The 15,399-nt window shown below is 32.5% G+C and overlaps 1 protein-coding gene and 1 long non-coding RNA gene across 2 annotated transcripts in view; both read left to right on the top strand.

Annotated features, from left to right (window-relative positions):
* LOC126893306 (uncharacterized) overlaps positions 1 to 15,399 on the top strand; it is a 217,402-nt gene that overhangs the window by 133,007 nt on the left and 68,996 nt on the right. The window lies entirely within an intron of this gene.
* Positions 1 to 15,399, top strand: part of LOC126893303 (ubiquitin-conjugating enzyme E2 H) — a 93,061-nt gene that overhangs the window by 76,395 nt on the left and 1,267 nt on the right. The gene's annotated exons all lie outside the window — the stretch shown is intronic.

Genomic DNA, 15,399 nt, shown 5'->3' with positions numbered 1-15,399 from the left:
AAGAAAATAGGCGGTTTTTTAGATTAACATGTTGTGTTTTAACCGAAACAAAATTTTGAGACACCTTGTAGGGAGGAAAAGGTACAAGGGTGGGTATACATCGATATTATGTTGTAGTCTCATCTTTTGCGAATATTTTATTTTTTAAATTTCTCTGATATCTTTAATGACAACAAAACTAGACGGTTTTACTCTTTAATATGTGTTTTAACTGATGACGTGCGATACGTGAGGAGACCATGTGTTATCATACCACCAAGATGAAATTATTTCCTACATATAGTGCAAAAGGAGCAGAGTGTTTAAAGAAAAAAATCTGCGTAATGTACCTAGCGCTATTTAAAGAGCCTCCACGTAGACACCAAAACCGTACTTATTCTCAAGGAAAATCCACACCAAACATCACAGAGCCTCCATTAAACAACCTCGTCTCTCTTATGTTGCGCTGTGCATACCGCTTACCTGGTTGACAAATAACTCTTAGAGGTGTTCATAAGAACTGTGTACCTTATTTGCCTTTCTGTTTTTAAAGTTTTGTTAACTGTTATTTTTTATTGTTAATTTAGTTTTGTTTCATTTAAAACACATGTTAAAGAGTAAAACCACCTATCTTTTTTGTTTCTAAAGATAAGATATCAGGGACATTCAAAAAAAAAATGTTTACAAAACATAAGACTATAATACGATTCCGATGTATACTAACATTTGTACCTCGTCCTCCCTACACTGTCACAAACTTAATATAAGAAAAACATTTCTTTTCTTTCGCCCGGTATAAGTACAAAAAAGGAGTTTGAGCAAACCTTTGCGCGACTGTGTAAATACGAAAGAAAAATCTGAAATAATAAAAAAAATAAGCGGAACACTGTCACAAACTTAATATAAGAAAAACATTTCTTTTCTTTCGCCCGGTATAAGTACAAAAAAGGAGTTTGAGCAAACCTTTGCGCGACTGTGTAAATACGAAAGAAAAATCTGAAATAATAAAAAAAATAAGCGGAATCCGTTAAATTGTTCACGAAAAAATGAACCATGAAAATGAGAATAATTTTCTATATCACTTACTTTTGACGAGCAGTTCCTTTAACGTGATGGGGTATTCCTATTCAGGCTGCTTGTAGAGGAGACAAGAACAAGCATATACAGTAAATCTGCAGAGTTTCAACAACATGCCGACACAAATAACACCAAAGAACTCTTCGATAAAGTCATACTCGTTACACGTAAATTCAAGCACACAGGCGGATTTAGACAAGGTTTAGATGTTTGGAGAGCGTATTGTAAGTCTTTATACGCCGATACGGAGCAGATGCCCATGCACCTGCATGCCAGGCCTCCAATTTCCAATCTCCTTCAACAGAGACACATACATAGTAGGTCTTTTCGTGGTGCACATCCTGAATGTACTCTGAACTTAACCCGGATACAAATATATGCGCAAGCGTGTCTCCGAATATATTCTGAATTTGTTTCTGCACGAACAATTTCCGGATGTTTTTTGGGTTGCCTATGCCAATTGCCTAATTCTTTATCTTTATCTACGACATAGCATCGACAATCGACACCTCCGAGACAGGAAAAGTAATTTAACATATTTAAAAAAAAATTGCATTTTTTTGAACATTTAAAAGTCCTACAATCTCTTCCAAATCTTCGTCACTTGAACTGAGGTTCATTATCTAAAAAGGTTCTAAAAATAAGAAACTGAAATACATAATACAATTTAAAAACCTTACCTTTTACAAAATTTTTATGATAACACAACAATTTAAAATCTGTTAGGTTAGAAATAAAATCTCGAATCTTTAAGCAAAATAAATAAATTCGTCATATCAACTTCTGCACATGTGCGGACAATAAATCCTCTCTTTAATTCCAGAACCTGTTGAACGCATTCCGAATACGTTCAGGACAAGTTGTTGCGCTCCGCGAACAGAGAACTTTTTTTTCAGAGGAGGATTTTTCAACACCGCGAACAGCCAATATTCTAATGCGCAAGCGTTCTTCCTCTGAACACGTTCAGGATGTGCACCACGAAAACACCTAGTGTAACCAACTAGTCCGAAAAATCCGGGACATGGCCCGAATTACGAAGTTGTGTCCCGGCGTCCCGGACATGGCTTCCGGGCCATCCGAATTTTCAACGTTTTGGTAAAATTCTATTTTTAAATTTTGAATACGTTATTCTTCTAAGAATTCATATGAAACTGAATTAGGGAGACGAAAAAATTCATGGTGGGTCACCGTCATTGTTATAAAGCAAATCTCATCGCAAGACAAATTTAATTATAAGAAACAAACAATGCAAACAGTGAATATATTTTGTTCGTTGAGGTCAATTTGAAATATGAATGGATTGATTTTTAAAGGTTTTCTACTCATTCTCAAGCAAATTCAATCCTTCGACAAATATGATAGTAAGAAATAATCAGCATAATGATGTTCTGAAGCTGTTTTTTTGTGACATGTTTGACAATTAAATTTTTGATGGGATTAATCCACAATTGGTTGTACCTAATGATAATTACATTTTTATATTAACCTAAATTTATGTTTACATTTTTTCTTTCTTACAATTTTTTTTTTGAGAACGATTTTCCGATTGGAAGTCGGAACGTCAAAAACTAACAAAAATGTAATAATTATCATTATAACCAATTGTGGCTTAATCCCATAAAAAATATCATTGTCAACATAAAAATGTTAAATAATCAATAAACCGATGATATTAAGTTTGTATATTAATAATTACACTTTTATAAAAAAAGAACTTTTTTATAATAAAACGTTTTTATTATTTTTCTATTCTCATACTATAATATATCAATTATGATGTCACTACCTGTATCATAATGAACTTCATTATGATACAGATTTTCATTAAGATACAGATTTTTAACCAATAGAATCGCGATATGGCATTCGCTATAAAGGTGGTACACACGCAGTGACCAATGGCGAGTCAAATACATACGCTTTGACAGTTCTCAATATGTAAACAAACCGTCAAACTGACAAACTACTGAATTTATTTGTGTTACAAAATTAATAAATTTGAATATATTTTTTGTTGTGAATGATCATAGAAAAAGTAGTGTATACAACTTGCATTTAATTATCATTATGAAGCTCGTACTCTATACGAAACTCGCCGCATACGGCTCGTTTCGTAACCCTCATACTCGCTTCATAATGACCGTCATTAAATGCTCGTTGCATAATATACTATTATAAGGGAGAATATAAAATAATTTGACGATATAAAACGCTTAAAATTCTAAAAATTACACTATAATAAAAAAAGTACTTTTTATAATAACACGGTTTTTTTATATATAGGACACAACATGTTTCGAAAGAATAAAATATGAATTTTTAGTAGGTGTATTAACTGTTAAAATTATAATTCCAAAAATTACACTAGTATAAAAAGTACTTTAAATAATACCACGGTTGTTTAAAATGGTACATATAATATGTATATATAATAATTAACTTATAAAATACGAATTTTAAGTATATCAACTTTTAATTATTTATTAAAAAAATTAAAGGAAGATAAGCAACAGCCGTGTTCGAACTAGGGAACTCTCGGTCTGCAGTCTAATGCCACTGACCCACCATCAATTTGTAGATATTGATTTATTAACGTACTTTAAAATATCATTGCATTAGCCACATTTTTAAAATAGTTTGAAATAAAAAAAATCGATTTATCCATTCAGGGTGATTGATTAGTGGGGAAAAGCTCCGTAGATCCGTTATAGTTATATTGTATGGGACAGACTGTGGGAAAGAAGCTCTAGCTAAAAAAAAAGCCCAATCTTGGGACCAAAAAAAGGGGAGAACGGGGAAAATGAAGGGCCTCCTTGCTCACAGTCTGTGGATAAATGAAGGTAAGTGCTTCGGAAGCGATGTCGACCTTGCAGCGGCCATTCCGTTTTCGGAGCGCTGGATGACAGAGGAGGGTCTGGTTTAGCAGGTAGGCATTCGGCGTAGCCTCGGCGACGAGAGAGCGTTTTTAAAGCACCTCGGGAACTATCGCTGGTACTACGAAGAATGAATCCTGCACTAAGGTCAGTCAGGCGGCGTTCTGGACTGAGGTGCCTTTGAAGATTCCAGACCCCCCCTCTTTAAAGACGAAAAAAAAAGTATCAGTTCATTCGTCAGAAAAAAAAAAGATCCGTTATAGTAACAGATAGCAATAAAAGTTAATAACAAAAATTGTAGCCAACTTTGATTACAGATTGATAATCAGTAATCGTAAATTGTCAGTTTTAGACAATTCAGTCATGGCTTACTTAAAATTCGGAAAGATTTAGACCCGTAATTAATAATTTGCTCTGAAACATGAAAATATCTCAAAAACTAATAAATTTAGACATAGGGAATGTTATATATAAATTAAAGTAAGGTAATAGTACTTTTCGATAGTGATATAAAATACAGGGTATGTCATTTAAAATTACTGAGAAAATAATGTACTTGCGTTTTGACTCACCCTGTATTCAATATAAAGAAAATCAGGAAAATCAATCATTTATGAAAATTTTGACAATAAGTAAAAAAATATGGCATCAATATACCATTGCCTTTTTGCTTATTTTTATTTATACAGGGAGTTGAACTTGTTACGATTTTAATATAAAATTTGTTATAACTTTGTAAATACCCTGCATAACATACAAAATCTTTATATTTTTTTAATGGAGAAGTTAAGAAGATTTCGAATATAAAATAAAATATAGGGTGTTCCATTTAAAAAAACATAAGTTCGATCTGCCACTATGATATCGAACACCCTGTAAAATTCCAACTAATTTTGTAATGTGAAGCTCAAAGTTGGCTACAATTTTTGTTATTAACTTTTATCACTATCCATTACTATAACGGATCTACAGAGCTTTACCGTACGAATCAATCACCCTGTATAATAGCAGTTAAATATTGCATTGTTAGCTAGTTCAAAGCTATTCTGAAAATTTCAGGTACAGTGGAACCTCAATAAGTCGGATTAATCGGGACCGCGGCCGATCCGGGTTATCAAAAACCCGGGTTAGCCGGAGAATATTATGGTAAAAATTAATAAAATACATATAAATAATAAACAAATACACCTTAAAATAATTGCAAAAACATGAAATGCATATGCACAGTATGTAAATCTAAATTACGTACAGTTGTATATAGTTTGTGTATTTCTTGGTAAAAAACTCAGTCAAAGTAAAAAAATGTTTGTTTTGTTTGATGAAAATCCGTCCGAGTTAGCCGGACTTCCGGGTTATCGGAGGCCGACTTATTGGGGTTCCACTGTACCTACGTAGCCTAGAACTATTTTTAAAATAGATTACAAAATTTGCGGAGTCCGTGACACCGACCAAGCCAAGTATACAGTGCGTCCATAAAGTAACGCATAAATTCATTATTTCGTAAACCGGCGACTATTTCGTAAACCGGTAAGAAAAATCCCGAAACAGGTCGATTTTTATTTTTAATTTCCGATTTTTTGGCATATACATCATACTAGTGACGTCATCCATCTGGGCGTGATGACGTAATAGTTGATTTTTTTTAAATGAGAATAGGGGTCATGTGATAGTTCATTTGAAAGGATGTTCAATTCTCTATTCCCTAATATAAACATTAACATAATTATTTATACAAGGTGTTCAAAAAAACATTTTTTTAATTAAAATAATTGAGACAAAAAGAAGAATGTATGTAATTTATCTAATTCAAAATACGTTTTAATGTTGTCAGAAAACAGGAAAAAATGTTTATTTGACAAATAAATATTGTTTTTCGCATAAATTCAATGTTAAAGCTGCCACCCACCTGCCTCTTGCCAGTTTAAACATTTCGTTCAAGCGAAAATCAATGTTTATTTGTCAAATAATTTTTTTTTAAGTTTACTGACAGTAGGAAAACGCATTTTGAATTAAATAAATTACATACATTCTTCTTTTTGTCTCAATTATTTTAATTAAAAAAATATTTTTTGAACACCCTGTATAAATAATTATGTTATTGTTTACATTATTGAATAGAGAATTGAATACCCTTTCAAATGAGCTATCACATGACCCCTATTCTCATTTAAAAAAATCATCGATTACGTCATCAGGCCCAGATGGATGACGTCACTACTATGATATATATGCCAAAAAATCGGAAATTAAAAATAAAAATCGACCTGTTTTGGGATTTTTCTTTAAAGTCGCCGGTTTACGAAATAATGAATTTATGCGTTACTTTATGGACGCACTGTATAAAAACGTTTTAAAAAATGGACCGATTTTCATTGAAAAGTCCCGGATTCCAGGTATTTTTTCAGCCATGTCCCAGATTGGACTGAATTGGAGTTGGTCACACTAATCATACATAGTCCTCTCGCAGACAACGACTAAACATAGTCTAAAGCCAGCCACTCACGGTTATTCGACTAATTGGCAAAAATTTTGATCGTGTGTGACCGTGCATCCAACAATATCGTACAATTTGACCGCAGACAGACTGACCTGTCTGCTGCAGTGCTGCAGAAATTGATATCATCGACGATATTGTCGAACGACACCGCAGTACCATGAATGGCCGGCTTTAGATCCGAATCTAAGTCGACCTCCACCCATCTGTTTGAGTTGCATGGGGTGCCTATCAAAATCTTTACATAACTATCCTTAAGGGAGCGTAGTGTTTAAAATCAACATTTCAAGAACATTTTTGTGAATTTTGTTTTTGAAAGTATGGTATTTTATTTTTTTTTTAATTAAATAAGCATGTTCTGTACAGGGTGATCAGTTAAGGGTAGCGAGCGGCCATATCTCATAAGATATTGGTCGTATAGATTTGAGAAAAAAAAATCATGATAAAAGTCGCCAAGAGAAATTGCTGGAAATTAATTTCGAGTTTGTCAAACGTCCGCTAGAGGGCGTAACAACCAACACAAAGTAGAAAAATGGGATTTTTATCTTTATTTTTTAGAACAAAACGTTTTAGACAAAAAATGTAGGGAAATGGTCTGTAAATATGAAAATGATATCATCGATAAACTTTCATTAGACAAAATTCTATAAAAATCCCATTTTTCTACTTTGTGTTGGTTGTTACGCCCTCTAGCGGACGTTTGACAAACTCGAAAATAATTTCCAGCAATTTCTCGTGACGACTTTTATCATGATTTTTTTTTCTCAAATCTATACGACCAATATCTTATGAGATATGGCCGCTCGCTACCCTTAACTGATCACCCTGTACAATTCATAGAATATTCAAAAAAAATTCAAAGAAAAATATTGAAAAATTGGTGGCAAATTATTAAAGACACCTCAAAAAACAATGGATTTTGCGGTGGACATCACAACTCATTATTGGATCATGTAAAACAAAAAGTTAAAAAAGATTTTGTTACCTTATGAGTTTCTCCAGGTAACGCTATCAGGATTTTTTAGTTTGAACGATTTTGGAGTTTTTGGTATCACTCAGAAGTCAAAACAACGAAATTGTTTGCAAACAAAGGGTGAAAATCAACATATTTATTATTGTTAGACAAAAAATAAGCATAAAACAAAAAATATCTATACAGCGTTACCTCACCAAACTTTGCATATACAGGATGATTGATTAGTAGGGTAAAGCTCAATAGCTCCGCTATAGTAATAGATAGCAATAAAAGTTAATAACAAAAATTTTAGCCACCTTTGAGCTTCACATTACAAAATTAGTTAGAATGTTACAGGGTGTTCGATAACACAGTGGCAGACCAAACTTATGTTTTTTTAAATAGAACACCCTATATTTTATTTTAAATTCGAAATCCTGTTAACTTCTCCATCGCAAAAATATAAAGGTCTGTTATGTTATACAGGGTATTTACAAAGTTATAACCAATTTTATATGAAAATCGTAACAAGTTCAACTCCCTGTATAAATAAAAATAAGCACAACAATAATGGTTTATTAATGCCATATTTTTTAACGTATTGTCAAAATTTTCAAGAATGGTCGATATTGCTAATTTTCTTTATATCAAATACAGGGTGAGTCAAAACGCAAGTACATTATTTTCTCAGTAATTTTAAATGGAACACCCTGTATTTTATATCACTATTGAAAAGTACCATTACCGTACTTTAATTATTAGATAACATTCCCTATGTCTAAATTTATTAGTTCTCGAGATATTTTCATTTTTCAATGGACCAGTAGCGTGGCCACCCAAATCACCAGAATTTAATAAACTGGACTGATTTTTTGGGGTTACGTTAATAATGAAGTTTATAAAATACCTCCAACAACAAGGGATGAGGTGAAAAATAGAATACAAAGTGTATTTCGATGTGTTAATTTACAAATGCTCCGTAGAGTAAGTAGCTCATTCAATGATCGTTTTTAGGCGTACATAAATGTGTTAGGAGATAATTTTGAACACCTTATGTAATTAAATATTAAAAATATTTTATTAAAAGTAGCTTCTAATTTTTTCAAACATGTTTTTTTGCAAAATGTATTACTCATAAATTATGTTTCGTTCTTTATTTGTTACATTGTTACATTTACATACAAAAGTAGTGTTTAATTGTCTTCACAAAATATTGTATTTTGTGTTTGTGTGTTTTTTTGTAAAATTTATTACTAATTTTCTTTGTTTATTTGTTGCATTTACATAAAAAGATAGTTTTTAATTGTTTCAAAAATGTTGCATGTAGTGGTTGTGTTTTTGTTTGTAAAATGTATTACTAATACATTATTTTTATTTCTTTATTTGCTACAGTGTTATATTGATTACCGGATTGATAATCGGTAATCTTCAATTGTCAATTCAGTCATGGCTTACTTAAAATGTAGATAAATTTAAACACCTAAAATAATTTGCTCTGAAAAATGAAAATATCTTGAAAACTAATAAATTTGGGCATAGGGAATGTTATATAAAAATTAAAGTACGTTAATGTTACTTTTCAATAATGATATAAAATACAGGGTGTTCCATTTAACATTACTGAGAAAATAATTTGCGTTTTGACTCACCCTGTATTTGATATAAAGAAAATTAGCAATATTAATTCTTAAAAATTTTGACAATAAATAAAAAATATGGCATTAATAAACCATTGCTGTTGTGCTTATTTTTATTTATACAGGGAGTTGAACTTGTTACGATTTTCATACAAAATTGGTTATAACTTTGTAAATACCCTGTATAACAATACAAACCTTTATATTTTTGTGATGGAGAAGTTAACAGGATTTCGAATATAAAATAAAATATAGGGTGTTCCATTTAAAAAAACATAAGTTAGGTCTGCCACTGTGTTATCGAACACCCTGTAACATTCTAACTAATTTTGTAATGTGAAGCTCAAAGTTGGCTAAAATTTTTGTGATTAACTTTTATTGCTATCTATTACTATAGCGGAGCTATTGAGCTTTACCCTACTAATCAATCACCCTGTATGTAAATGCAAAATTTTAGGTGGATCTGTCAAGTAGTTTTTGAGTTACAATGTCCACCGCCTTTGAAAAAAGCAGTTGTGAGATAAACGAGTTTAAAGTATTGTCAAGTTTTATTTTCAATTTCTTTTGTGTCTCTCAAATCGTAAAGTGACGCACACCAGAATATGTTTTTGAATCGCGAAGTAATTGACTAAAGAGAATTGGAACAGTTGTTGACCGTTGCTCACTACGCTCAAGCACGCAGGCGCGAACAACTTTGTTTAGCAAGTTTCACCTATTTTTGTACCAATAAAATATTATTGAAACTAAAAGTTTAAAGCATATAAAATAGGTCTATGAGGTATTGCCTAAGTGTTAACGTTCATGGCTACCGGACAAACAGTCTAAACAGGTAAGCAAATGTAAGTGACTGCACCGATCTGTTTACCAATGAAAATATATAGCAAAATAAAGTTTATTAAAGAATTTTAAATATTATTAAATAGTTAAATTTTAATAACAAACGCGATGATATAGTGTTGAATATCCACACCTTCGACTCGCTTTGCAGCAGGTTGGCGCCAGCGCGCTTGAGCGTAGTAAGAAACGTTCAACAGCTCTGTTCCCATTCTATTTTTTAAATTACTTCGCTATTCAAAAACATATTCCGGTGTGCATGACTTTACGATTTGACAGACAAAAAAGGAATTGAAAATAAAAGTTGACAAAACTTAAAACGCGTTTTTCTTAAAACTGCTTTTTTCAAAGGCAAAGGCAAGACATTGTAACTCAAAAACTACTTGACCGATTCACCTGAAATTGTGTATATGTTTTCTTTAGACATTTCAGGAGGTAACGTTATCGAAATATTTTTTGTTCTAAGCTTATTTTTTGTTTAACAATAATAAATATGTTGATTTTCGCCCCTTTTGCAGAAAAAACTGTTTTAATTTCTGAGTGATTACAAAAAGTCAAAAATCGTTAAAACTAAAAGATACTCGATAGCGTTACCTCGAGAAACTCATAAGCTAATAAAATATTTTTAAATTTTTTCGTTCACATATATTCGGCAAAATAAACAGTACTGAAATTCGTATGCCTCAAATTTGTATGTGTCAGTCGCCGAAAAGTATTGAGTGGTTTCCGAACGTCGTTATAACGTGTATGTGAATGTCGTGATAATGTTAGGTGTTTCAGAATGGTTCTTAGTCTTGGAGGGGCGTTCAAGTACTACGTAACGCGATTTTTGAAGATTTTTGACCCCCCCTCTCCCCCTTATGTAACGCACCGTAATGGGACATTGAATTATTACGTAACGCAATTTTTGAAAATTTTTTACCCCTCCTCCCCCCAACCTGCGTTACGTAATACTTAAACGGCCCCATGCAGAATAAATGTTTATGATGGAGTACTGTTTTCGGTCATACGGAAAAGGTCACGAAAACAGTCCAATGGTTTCAGCAAAACGGGACATTCTGTCACACTGCCAGAGGGTCTCTTCGAATACTGCGCGATCATTTTGGGAGTTGCCACTCACCAGAACTAACGTCACCAGATGCGTACATATGGAGGATGCTGAAGGAGTCAGACAGATCCACCGTCTGCCATTTCGGAATTGCGGACTAGAATTAAAGATTTTTTCGTGTCATAGGCAGTGGCGGATCCAGAAATTTGCCTTGGGGAGGGAAATTTGCCTTAGGGAACTTACAATGAAAAACCAACCAAAAAAACATAAAAAAGATAAACTCAGATTACATAAAAGACATAAATAATAACTTATAGGCATTAAGTTCCCTTAATTTTTCTAACTAGCGTGTTTATTGGGTTAAATTTGTCTTTCTGTGGTTTCGTTTAAACCATTTTTTTTTCTTTAATTTTTGGCCTTGTTGGGGGGGCGGGGAATTTCCTTATTTTTCCTCCCTGTAGATCAGCGACTGACCAAAGGGCATATTTAACATCTGTTTTATCGGGAACGTGCGTCGTCGTGAATAATGTTTGCAAGGCTATATCATGTATGTATACTAAATATTTAAATAATCATAAACATTTCAATATTCATTTCAGTACTGTTTATTTTATTTTATTTTGCCTCATTTTTATTAATTTGTTTTATGTTAATTAAATTAAATTGATTATCCCGTATACTGACAAGCTAGAGCTAGACTGAACCTGGAAAAAAAATAAACGAATTCTTAAAACCTTTTAAATGATAAAATTCTCAGAACTCATTATGTACGAGTCAACGAATCTTCGCAAAATTGTTTTGGGAACTGTATTAACTATTGTGGTGTTTTAGGGGGGAAGTCTACTGTGACAAGGGAATAAACAGGCCGATTTTCCGAACAAAATGTGGCTCGTACATTAAATTAAATTAAACCGTCATCTTTATTATATATTCAAGTATTTGTAAAAAAAATTTCAAGTCGAAATATTCAAAATGGCGCTCGTGGCACTCCTTCAAGCGCAGGTCCGTTTTTTTTTTTAGGTGCCCAAACGGTGTACATGAAATCCCACGTCTGGGTGATCTGAAACAAAAAACAAAATATGGTTATCATCTACATAGTATTGACTCTCGTCTGACGGAGGATTTTTTTGATATCGTTTTTTGTTTAATTGTTATAAACAATAATAACATCAAATTTGGGCAAAAAATAGAAAAAAATTTCAAGAATTTTTTTTTCGGCGCCAAAATTTTTTATCGACAAAATCCTCCGTCAGACGAGAGTCAATACTATGTAGATGATAACCAATATTTTGTTTTTTGTTTCAGATCACCCAGACGTGAGATTTCATGTACACCGTTTGGGCACCTAAAAAAAAACGGACCTGCGCTTGAAGGAGTGCCACGACGGCCATTTTGAATATTTCGACTTGAAAATTTTTTTACAAATACTTGAATATATAGTAAAGATGACGGTTTAATTTAATTTAATGTACGAGTCATATTTTGTTAGAAAAAAAATCCGGAAAATCGGCCTGTTTTTTCCCTGACAATAGACTTCCCCCTTAAAGAGTTTCAGAGATTGTCTGGGATTTTCCCATTGATTTTATATTTCTGAGGTAGCTTACTGTTACACTGGCCTCCTTACAGTGAATTGTATTGCAATAACGATGTAAAAATATCGAAAGTCTGTTCAGATTCTGACATTGCTGGAAAATGGAGCAAACCAACAAGATGTGGCAAGACAATTGAATATTAGTCGTCCAACTGTAAAGAGAACTTACCAACGTCTTCTTCTTGTGACCGGGTCTAATCAACAGCGACCCAGTACTGGTATAAAAAGGAAGATGAACAGTCAGAGAAGATCGCGTTCTGACTATTGCTGCATTGAGAACAGGGGCGTCATTTGGGAGTCCAGGGGGGCATTTGCCCCCCCTGGTCATGAAAATGACTGAAATTTACAAAAAACACATCAATATTCACCATAACATCATATACAGGGTGTCCCGAAAAGATTGGTCATAAATTATACCACAGATTCTGGGGTCAAAAATAGGTTGATTGAACCTCACTTACCTATATACAATAGTGCACACAAAAATAGTTACAGCCCTTTGAATTTACAAAATGAAAATCGATTTTTTTTTTCATATATCAAAAACTCTTAGAGATTTTTTATTGAAAATGGACATGTGGTATTCTTATGGCAGCAACATCTTAAATAAAAATTAAAGTGAAATTTGTCCACCCCATAAAAATTTTATGGGGGTTTTGTTCCCTTAAACCCACCCAAACTTTTGTGTACGTTCCAATTAAATTATTATTGTGGCACCATTAGTGAAACACAATGTTTTTAAAACTTTTTTGCCTTCTATTACTTTTTCGAAAAGCCACTGTTGATCGATATATTTTGAATATTTGTCGAATCCACCACATATTTGTATATGGTTAAGTACGATTCTAGAGACCTGTTAATAATCTGAAAATTTATTTATAATTTACATTTTTAGGTATATTTTGAAAAAGAAGCCACATCTCGATAAAATGTAACTTATCAAAAAAAAGACTAAGAGGCAAAAAAGTTTTAAAAACACTCTCTTTAACTAAAGGTACCAAAATAATAGTTTAGTTGGAACGTACACAAACATTTGGGGGGTTTAAAAGAACAAAACCCCCATAAAATTTTTATGTAAATATAAAAAAATAAGCCGTATCTCGATAAAAACTGGCTTATCTAAAAAATACTAAGGGGTAAAAAAGTTTTAAAAACGTTGTGATTAACTAATGGTACCACAATAATGAATTAATTGGAACGTACACAAAAGTTTGGGGGGGTATAAGGAAACAAAACCCCCATAGAATTGTTATGGGTTGGACAAATTTCACTGTAATTTTGTTTTAAGATGTTCCTGCTATAAGAATTATACATGTCCATTTTCAATAAAAGATCTCTAATAGTTTTCGATATATTGAAAAAAATCGATTTTCATTTTGTAACTTCAAAGGGCTGTAACTTTTTTTATGAGCACATTTGTACTAAGGTAAGTTAGGTTCAATCGAACTATTTTTGACCCCAGAATGTGTGGTATAATTTATGACCAATCTTTTCGGGACACCCTGTATAATGTATTGTATATATACAGGGTGTAACGAAAATACAGGCCATAAATTTAATCACATATTCTGGGACCAAAAATAGTTCGATTGAACCTAACTTACCTTAGTACAAATTTGCACATAAAAAAAGTTACAGCCCTTTGCAGTTACAAAATGAAAATCGATTTTTTCGAATATATCGAAAACTATTAGAGATTTTTTATTGAAAATGGACATGTGGCATTTTTATGGCATTAGTATCTTAAGAAAAAATTATAGTGAAATTTAGATACCCCATAAAGACTTTATGGGGGTTTTGTTCTTTAATCCCCCTCCCCCCCAAACTTTTGTGTACGTTCCAATTTAATTATTACTGTAGTACCATTAGTTAAACACACTGTTTTAAAAACTTTTTTGCCTCTTAGTACTTTTTCGAAAAGTCAGTTTTTATCGAGATATTTTGAATATTTGTCAAATCCACCACATATTTGTATATGGTTAAGTACGATTATGGAGACTTATATTATTAGTAATAATAGGAAAATTTATTTATGATTTACATTTTTAGGTATATTTTGTACCATATTAAAAAAGAAGCCACATCTCGATAAAAGGTGGCTTGTCGAAAAAATACAAAGAAGCAAAAAATTTTAAAAACACTGTGTTTAACTAATGGTATCGCAGTAATAGTTTAATTGGAACGGACACAACCATTTGGGGGGTTTAAAGGAACAACACCCCCATAAAATCTTTATGTAAATGTATTAAAAAAGTGGCTGCAACTCGATAAAAACTGCCCTATCGAAAAACTACCAAGAGCCAAAAAAGTTTTAAAAATATTGAATTTAACTAATGGTATCACAATAATGATTTAATTGGAACGTACACAAAAGTTTGGGGGGTTTAAGGGAACAAAACCCCCTTAAAATTTTTATGGGGTGCACAAATTTTACTATATTTTTTCTTTAAGATACTTCTGCCATAAGAATGCCACATGTCTATTTTCAATAAAAAATCTCTTTTTTGATATATTCGAAAAAATCGATTTTCATTTTGTAACTTCAAAGGGCTGTAACTTTTTTTATGTGCATATTTGTACTAAGGTAAGTTAGGTTCGCTTGAACTATTTTTGGTCCCAGAATGTGTGGTTTAATTTATGACCTGTATTTTTGTTACACCCTGTAGTGCTTGCCCCCCCCCCCCCCAACAAAATTTCAAATGACGCTCCTGATTGAGAAACCGAACGTAAACTGTTAAAATGATCTAAAGTCATTCAGCAAGCACAAGGGCCAGTAATCGGCGTTTCTGCTGTTCGACAAAGGTTAATTACAATACAGCAACAGAGCCAGTACTTACTGCTGCTCACAAAAGACGCAGACTTACATTTGCCCGTGAACACGTCAATTGGATAATAGACGCTTGGGAAAATG

This window comes from Diabrotica virgifera, chromosome 10, assembly GCF_917563875.1.
Source record: "Diabrotica virgifera virgifera chromosome 10, PGI_DIABVI_V3a".
Classification (NCBI taxonomy): domain Eukaryota; kingdom Metazoa; phylum Arthropoda; class Insecta; order Coleoptera; family Chrysomelidae; genus Diabrotica; species Diabrotica virgifera.
This window is presented reverse-complemented; position numbering and strand designations above follow the sequence as displayed.